General features: G+C 41.3%; 1 long non-coding RNA gene across 1 annotated transcript; it reads right to left on the reverse strand.

Moving 5' to 3' along the window:
- Window positions 1-1140: 1140 nt before the first annotated feature.
- LOC123519631 lies at window positions 1141-7730 on the reverse strand. The gene is made up of 5 exons (XR_006679069.1): window positions 7551-7730; window positions 7085-7229; window positions 2377-2485; window positions 1895-2011; window positions 1141-1267 (listed from the first exon to the last, which is right to left on the reverse strand). It is a non-coding gene; the product is annotated as an uncharacterized LOC123519631 (long non-coding RNA).
- Window positions 7731-9866: the final 2136 nt, after the last annotated feature.

A 9866-nucleotide genomic window follows, 5' to 3' on the forward strand; every position in this document is an offset into this window, starting at 1 on the left:
AGATTAATGGCCACAATCTCCACTATTTTTACCCCTTCAGTACTAGGACACATTTTTACCTTGACATTCGTGTACCATTAGACCATTTTATTCACATTAGCAAGGGTCTATGGAGGTGACACGATCAATGGCCACAGTCTTCACTATTTAACCCCTTCAGTACTGGGACACATTTTTATCTTGAGATTTGTGTACCATTAGACCATTTCATTGCCATTAACAAAGATCCATAAACATCAGAGGATTAATGGCCAGTCTTCACTGTGGAAATCTGAACAAATTTTCAACTTCACAAAATATTCTTAAACAATTTTTCAAGTTAACAAATATTCAAAGATGAAAATGTTTGGTTTTGAAGTGACACAATCTTACAAACCAACTCTTTCAATAATAAAGAGAGAGAGAGAGAGAGAGAGAGAGAGAGAGAGAGAGAGAGAGAGAGAGAGAGAGAGAGAGAGAGAGAGAGAGAGAGAGAGAGAGAGAGAGAGAGAGAGAGAGTTCTAAAGGCAGAATGACAAGATTTTTACAATATTAACTGGAGAAACATTCTTGAAAACCCTGCCAATCATTTCTGGCCTTGGAAAATAGTCATGGTGGAGAATAAAGCGTTTTTAATCGTGTTTTATGGTTCTAGAGGCAGAGTGACTACATTTCTACATTATTAACTGGAGAAACACTCTTGAAAACCCTGCCAGTCATCTCTGTGGCCTTGGAAAACAGTCGTGGTGAGAGTAAATTGTTTGTGAATATAGCCCTTTGACTGACACACAAGCAGCAACAATGCACATTCTTCATTCCTCTGAGCTCAGTAAGTGAATGATTGAGTGAGCGCTGAGTGAATCTCTTAACAAGCACACTGCATCTTTGTCCTGAGAATCCAACACTTGCTTCACAAACTCATGTGGGGATTAAAATAGTGAAAACTGTGCCCATTGATATTGTCACCTCCATACACCCTTCCTAATGTCAATAAAATGGTATTATCACAGCCAAACTTTCTTCAAATGCCATCAAAAACATGCCAAATAGTCTTAAAATACCATAAAAACATGCCAAATGGTCTTAAAATACCATAAAACATGCCAAACTGTCTTAAAATGTCCTTAAAAGAAAAAAAAAATAAAACATGCCAAACTGCTAATCTATCCTAACTCTTCTTCATGGCTCAGGTGTTGTCTTGTACTCTGGGTGTTGCTGATGGCTGTAGGTGTTGTAGAAGGCTTGTGTTGTGTTGTGTTGCGGCGTGGCTTGTCTTGGCTTGACTTTCCTGTAATGAGAGGGGCACTGTTTACATTGTCACCTTCACTATGCTGTAAACTGAACTGAATGCAACTCAACCAAACAAACTGTCTTAAAATGCCCTTAAAATATGCCAAACTGTCTCAATATGCCCTCAAATATATCAAACTCTTAATATATCCTCATAACCTGCCAAACTGTCTTAAATTGAACTCAAAATCTGCCAAACTGTCTTAATATGCCCTCAAAATATGCCAAAGTATCTTAAAATGTCATCAAAACATTTCAAACTGTCCTATAATCTCTTCACAACCTGCCAAACTGTCTTAAAATGGCCTTAAAACCTGCCAAACTATCTTCAATTTTCCTTAAAACTCCCAAATTGTCTTAATATACCCTCAAAACCAGCCAAACTGTTATAAATTGTCCTCAAAACCTGCCAAATTGTAACAAAATGTTCTCAAAACATACCAAACTGTCTAAAATGCCCTTAGAACATGCCAAACTGTCTAAAATGCCCTTAAAACATGCCAAACTATTTTAAAATACCCACCAAACATGCCAAACTGCCTCAAAAAATTCCACAAAATCTTACCCAGCCCAACCCAACCCATCTAACCTAACCACACTTCACACCACACACCAGACCACTGACCTGCATAAGGAAGGTAGCCGTGTGACCTCAGCGTTGAGTGGCCGTCTCCTCTCAGGTCACAGTGAAGTCGCAGGCCAGGGAGTCTTGCGGCAAAAGGTCAATGTCACACAGGTCACACTGGAATAGTAATAATAGTAATAGTATTAGCACAGGAGGAGGAGGAGGAGGAGGAGGAGGAGGAGGAGGAGGAGGAGGAGGAGGAGGAGGAGGAGGAGGAGGAGGAGGAGGAGGAGGAGGAGGAGGAGGAGGAGGAGGAGAAGGAGAGGAGGAGGAGGAGGAGGAGGAGGAGGAGGAGGAGGAGGAGGAGGAAGGAAGGAAGGAAGGAAGGAAGGAAGGAAGGAAGGAAGGAAGAAGGAGAGAGAGAGAGAGAGAGAGAGAGAGAGAGAGAGAGAGAGAGAGAGAGAGAGAGAGAGAGAGAGAGAGAGAGAGAGAGAGAGAGAGAGAGAATTTAACCTTTTAACATGACAATATTCTTATTTTACCTAATCTTTTCTCACTTGATTCCTTCCTTCTTATCTTCCTCTTCTCATCTTTCTCTACCTCTTCCTTCCTCCTCTTCCCTTGGTCTGTTTCTCCATATCTTAACACAATCTGAAATAAATCAAACTGGATAAATATCAGAGAGAGAGAGAGAGAGAGAGAGAGAGAGAGAGAGAGAGAGAGAGAGAGAGAGAGAGAGAGAGAGAGAGAGAGAGAGAGAGAGAGAGAGAGAGAGATCACGTCTAACAAAGGTGACATTGCACAAGTCTGACAATTTATAAGTTGGCCACGCATACACTGACAAGTATTGTGTACATTAATTCAAGGGAACACAAGTACACCACCACCACCACCACCAACTCTTGAACCCCTTCAGTACTGGGACACATTTTTGCCTTGAGATTTGTGTACCATTAAACCATTTTATTGACACTATCACCACCACCACTATTTTAACCCCTTCAGTACTAGGACACACTTCTACCTAGAGATTTGTTTACCATTAGACTATTTTATTGACATTAAGAAAGGCCTATAGAGGATACAAGTTTAATGTCATGGCCACAGTCTTCACTATTTTAACCCCTTCAGTACTGGGACACATTTTTACCTTGAGTTTTGTGTACCATGAGACCATTTCATTGACATTAGCAAGGGTGTGGTGTGCTGCCAGGGTTGTTCAATCATCTTTCTGTGTGTGACATGGCTCTTATGTATAACAATGCTATTTAACAAGATTTTTATATCTGCAACATATCCCAGGCCATGGGTGACTGCCAAACTCTTCACCACTTCCGAGTGAGGTTCCCGTGCTTTGGCTAACAATGATGGAGGCATAACAGTAATCGACCTAACCTAACCCAACCTCACAGTAATCAACAACATGACAAAGCTGTGTGGCATGGTGCTTTGCAACAGACTAAGCCATTGGTTCATGGCTGACAGACAGCAGGCAGGGAGCCAGGTGGTGGGCACAGGATGCCTTGAACACATTGTCGCACTGTGTTTGTTGACAGATGTTGCTACACGGAACAAATTTCAGCTTTTTATTACTTTTGTATATTTTACCCGCGCATAGGATAACTTACCAAGAAACACATTATTTTGTATTTTGAAGAGACTGGGTTGTGGGATGGTAATGTTGCTCGCTATAGTCACTGTGTACAAGTTAACACAATGTATAGCTAGTTGGTGTAGCAATTGTCACTGCCTCGACTGGTGTACGTCAGGGCTGCTCCTCATCTTGCTTACTGTTTGTTATTTTTGTTAATGATCTAATAACTCTTATCAAGCAAAACTGTGGCGCTGATGGATGCCTTGCCTGTCTCCATGTGTTAGTCCTGATGGATGACACTGTGCTGCTGTCCACATCTAGAACTGCCATGCCAAGTAAAACAAGAGTACTGAAACACTCACACTTAAAAGAAACTCAATACTTTGTCATCAAGAGCAGTGAGGAGAACAGGCAATGCAAAGTATTGAAGGCAGCCGTGACATCCACCCACCCTGTCATACGGTTGTGAATCTTGGCTTAACGTTGAAGCAAAACCTGTTCCCAAGCAATACATGTGGTCCATCAAACAGGTATTGGTTGTCAGAAGGGCCACCTCAAATGACCTCTGCCTACTTCAACTTGGCTACCCATCCTTACAAGCTTTAGTAAAACAGACACACAAAGTTTTTTATCGACCATGTGGGAGAAATGAGGTGGCTTGGAAGACGACCCCCTAGCACTGGCTATTAAGGTGACAGTGGACCGTACATATATCTCAGACCTCCCGCTACTTACACCAACTTATCCACTCAGATGTGGATCAATTACAGCTCTCTATTGAAAATATGAGAGAGAAACTTATGGTGTCAGCCTCCAGCGGGTTCACATGTATGACCAATCAATCCACATTATTCAGTGCATGACATTTACACCACTAAAATCGGAGTGAATAAGTCTGAACACGTTAGTTAGCTTACTGCAGGGCAGTCTCTAACTCTGTGTCAGACCAGATGGCTCTTCTGAAGAGGGACTTTCTGACTGACAGCAGCAGTGGACCACCACAACTGTGAGGAAGACCCTCTACATCAGGGGTTCTCAAAGTGGTCGATATCGATCCCCAGGGGTCGATGGGACCATCCAAGGGGTCGATGAATATCCAGGGGGTCGAAAGGGGGTCGATGAATAATCGAAGAGTCAGTAAATGGTACTGCTGGAGTCGAAGGGACCTTTGAAGCCCCCGACTAGAAATCCCAGATTATAATTTGTAAACATCTGAAGAATATCGGGCACCATTAAATAAAAAAAAAAAACATAATTTATTGATTTCAAACAATAGGAAATTTTAGCAGTGCTGGCAACACTACATTCAACCAATCTTTCTTGTCTCGCACCTCTACTGCCCGTACCAGGGTCCGTACAGGAAGCATTCCTGTCTCTGTCCTGTACTGAGTGAGCGAGTGTATTCCCCGCCCCACCCCGCCCCACCCACACATCTCGCTGTCTCGCTGCTCTCGCATTCAGTGTACTCTTAGCTCCCGTAACTGGTCCGTGAATTGATTATTGTGACGCATTGAAAATTGTGTGTAATAGACATAATGGCTGCTGTAGCTGCTAAGAAGAAATGCCGCCAGTATTCTCAGGAATGACACCATGCCATTATGTCTCTTGTGTGAAAAGACTTTCAGTAATGATGCCATGAAACCTGCAAAGACCACCTTGAAAGAGTTCACTCTGATAAGAAACACAAAGACCTTGACTATTTCAAGACACTGAAAGAAAAACTCAAGGGTCAATCAAGTATCAAGACCTTTTTCAAAGCCCCCGCCAGTGCTGATACTGAAGGAGGTTTAAAAGCCTCATACAACATCTCCCTCATGATAGCAAAGAAAGGAAAGGCACACACTATTGGTGAAGAACTCATAATCCCAGCCATTAAAGAAGTTATAGAAACTGTTATGAAGAAGGATTCTAGCTCTGTTTTGAAAAATTTGCCATTAAGTAACAGTACAGTGCAAAGAAGAATTGATGAAATAGCAGATAATGATGAAAAAACCTTGGTGTCTGAACTTCAGGATAGTAAGTTGTCTCTACAACTTGATGAATCAACTTTTGGCAGCTCTAATCTTCTCATGGAATATGTGAGGTATTACAGTCAGTCAAAAGGACATAATTGATGAATTTTTGTTTGCTAAATATCTCACAGCTGATGCCAAAGGTGAAACAATTTTACGATGTGTGCAGCAGTATTTTGAAAAGCACAACATACCTCTCAGTAATATTACTGCAGTGGCTACTGATGGTGCACCAGCAATGATTGGCCGGTACAGAGGATTTGCAAGCCTACTCAAAGAAAAAGTGCCTAATATACGTACTGTACACTGTGTACTGCACAGGCAACATCTTGTAGCCAAGAAACTCAGTGGTGAACTGCATGATGCCTTGAAAGTGTGCATCAGGGCAATTAACAAAATCAAGGCACATCCACTTAACTCGCGATTGTTTGCACTGCTGTGCGAAGAGAATGATGACATGTTTAACCAATTGCTCCTGCACACTGATGTAAGGTGGCTGTCTAGAGGTCACAGCTTACAAAGACTTGTTGACTTGTACCTACAGCTCAACTCTTCAGTTCCTGGCAGACGTGGACTCATCTCTATGTGAAGAGTTGAAAAAATGCAAAAATGCCCTTTTCTATTTGGCAGACCTCTATTCTAAATTTAATGAGACACAAAACGCCTGCAGGGTAAAGATGTTACCATCATTCAGGCCAGGACAGTTCTACTGGGATTCCAAGGCAAGCTTAGCTTGTTCAGAGCTTCACTGGCCCGTAGAGATTTTCAGTATTTTTCAAACTTACAACAGGTACAAAGTGAAAAAATTTCTGATGGTGACCTAGAAACATACATAACTCATCTGGAGAATTTAATTGAAGACTTTAAAGTGCGCTTTGAAGACCTGGAGAAAATGAATGTGCCTGAATGGATCCTAACACCGTTTGATGTTGAGATAGGGAATGCAGACATTCCATTACACTTGAAGGAAGAATTCATTGACATGACTGTGGACCTGGAAGCAAGTGCCTTGTTCAGAAGAAAAGGCCTCCGTGAATTCTGGATCAACGAGAACAACGTTGCTAAATATCCTCAGCTTTGTGCAGTGGTTGAGCCATTTTTACTTGCTTTCCCAAGTTCATACATGGTTGAAGCTGGTTTCAGTCATGCAAATGCAGTCTTAACAAAGCAGAGGAACAGACTAAGCTTGGAAGAACGAGGCGACCTACGGCTGAAGCTCACCAACCTGCAACCTAAAATCAGCATCCTTGTTGAGGCCCATCAGGCACATCCTTCACATTAATGATGTCAACACTGAAGGAGGAAAAGGTATGTTGCACTGAGAATTAAGTTGCATATACTCGTACACTTCGACATATTTTCATACTGTGTTTAACGATTTTATAATACGTACTGCATGTCAACTACTACTACTACTACTACTACTACTACTACTTCTTACTACTACCACTACTACTACTACTTCTACTACTACTACTTACTACTACTACTACTATTGCTTTTGACATTGGTATTTTTTTTTTTCTTTAATTTAAAGCTAGGGGGTCGATGAAAATTTTGAAATCTCACTGGGGGGTCGACGAGTTAAAAAGTTTGAGAACCCCTGCTCTACATCCAACTAAGTAAATGAACACTGTCCCTTACCTTCTATACGACAGTTGACGATGGTTAACTGTCCATGCTTCCATTTTCCTCCTTTGGGCCACCAACTGAGCGTCAAAGTAAAGGGAAGGGAGTGGTGACAAATGGTCCGGCAGCCTCAGCCAGCAGCTGACGTCCCTTCCTTGCTCTGAAAGCAGACACAAAGAAATCAACTGATATGTAGGAACAGATAGGAGATAAGCACACTCATACACACACCAGTCTATGCTTCGCGTGACACAATTAGATAGAGGAACCTCTACACACACATGCAACATTCCTCAAAGTCCAGCAGCGTGGGTTAATTCGGTGAAACGATGTGTGCCAAGGACCACTCCTGTCACCACGCCCGCCAGACATCCCACGCCCACCCCAAGGCACCAAAACTCAGCCAGTCACACACTTTTCACGCTGGGCATATCAACCTCAACGTTCACCTCTCCCACCAGCCACCGCTCGCTCAGCTCACCCTTCCATCCTGCTCACGGCAGCGACGCCCACGTCAAGGCACCACAACACGTCCACATCACATTGTTTGTCCAATGAAGAACAAAACGTAAACATTTCTACCACCAAGGCCCCTCCATGACACCTGCTGCTGCCTGACAGCTGAGCGCTTGTCCCGTGGGCCGTGACCGCTGGCGTGACGTCATGATACACACAAGCCGCCCTCACCACCTCATTGGCGGATGAAAGGCGCCACTTTCCAATATGGAAAGCTGCATTCCAGTTCATCTATATATTTTATTTACCTTAAAGCATTTCAAATAAGGGAATACATCACTGGAGAGAGAGAGAGAGAGAGAGAGAGAGAGAGAGAGAGAGAGAGAGTCGATATAATAATATATCTAGAGAGAGAGAGAGAGAGAGAGAGAGAGAGAGAGAGAGAGAGAGAGAGTCGATATGATAATATATCTCCAATCATTATAAGATTTTAAGGATAGGATTGGACCACTCAGAAAAGATGGTGTAGTAGTGGATCAAAATGAAGACATAGTAGAATTATTGAATGAACAATTTTCTTCAGTATTTACTAGGGAAAGAATAGGAAATCCTGTTACAAAGTGCAACGAGTAGTTTAAGAGCTTTAGAAAATATTGATACAAAACCGGGAATTATTAGGAAATTTATTCTTGAACTAGACGATAGGAAAGCTAGTGGTCCTGATGAGCTACATGCCAGAGTACTTAGGGAGGGTGTAGACAGTATTTCTGAAGCACTTAAGTTAATTTTTGAAAGATCACTTAGGTTTGTTGAGATACCTCAGGACTGGAAGTTAGCTAATGTTACTCCAATATTTAAAAAAGGTAGGAAGGATGATGCGAATAATTATAGACCGATCAGTTTAACTAGTATAGTATGTAAGATACTAGAGAAAATCATTAAGGGAACATTTAAATGAGAATAGATTAATTAAAGATACCCAACATGGCTTTAGATCAGGGAGGTCCTGTTTCACAAATTTGCTCGATATCTTAGAATATATTACCAAGGAGTTAGATGATGGAAATAGCATAGATGTTATATACCTAGATTTTAGCAAGGCGTTTGATAAGGTATCGCATAGGAGGCTAGTGTACAAATTGAGACTACATGGGATAGGGGATAGGTTAGTTGATTGGATTAGTGAATGGCTTTCTGATAGGAAACAGAGAGTAGTATTAAATGGGGCAATGTCTGAGTGGAAGGAAGTGGTTAGTGGGGTACCCCAAGGATCAGTGCTAGGACCTCTTCTTTTCTTGGTGTACATTAACGATTTAGATATAGGAATTAGTAGCAAAATATCAAAGTTTGCAGATGATACTAAGATAGCATGTGCAGTACAGGGTGAAAAGGACAATTACAGAATACAACGAGACCTGGACAGGCTGATAGCATGGGCAGACAGGTGGCAGATGGAGTTTAATTCTAAAAAGTGTCAGGTTATGCATTTAGGTAAAGACAACACAAACTTTAGCTATGAGATGGAGGGATGTTGGCTAGAGGCAGTAGACTCTGTAGAGGAAGGAAAGGATTTAGGAGTAGTGATAGACAGGACTATGAAATTTTCAAAGCAATGTTTAGAAGCAAGAAATAGGGCAAATAGGATCCTGGGTTTTATAAATAGAAATGTTAGTTATGAAAGTAAGGAAGTGGTGCGTAGCTTATATAATTCCTATGTTAGGCCCCATTTAGAGTATTGCATACAGGCCTGGTCACCCCATTATAGGCAGGATATCAACATGTTAGAAGCAGTTCAGAGAAGAGCAACTAGGATGATACCAGCATTAAAGCGCCTGGAGTATAGAGATAGATTAAAGGAATTAAACATGTTTTCATTTGAGAGGAGATGTATAAGAGGGGATATGATAGAGTTATTTCAAATGTTCTCAGATACAAACTACATAGATGTGAGATCTTTCTTTACCTTAGAGGAGGGAAATAAGACTAGAAATCATGGCAGGAAGATTAGAAAGCAAGGCTGCAGGTTAGATATAAGAAAATATTTCTTTAGTCATAGGGTGGTAGACTTCTGGAATGCATTACCAGAGAAGGTTGTAAATAGCACTAGTTTGACAATGTTTAAAAACAGATTAGATAAGCACTTAAATTTATTAGATTTATAATTATGTATAGCACTGCATGATAGTTTTTATAAGAAATTTACTATTGTTAAACAAAACATGATCCCCATGTATGGGGATCACAAATTGTAGAGGATTTCGCTGCAGGACTTAGCCCTGTTAATGGGCCAAATATTTAGAATTAGTATATAATGTATTGTGTACTTGTAAGTGTATCTTTA

This window comes from Portunus trituberculatus, chromosome 45 (genome assembly GCF_017591435.1).
Source record: "Portunus trituberculatus isolate SZX2019 chromosome 45, ASM1759143v1, whole genome shotgun sequence".
Classification (NCBI taxonomy): domain Eukaryota; kingdom Metazoa; phylum Arthropoda; class Malacostraca; order Decapoda; family Portunidae; genus Portunus; species Portunus trituberculatus.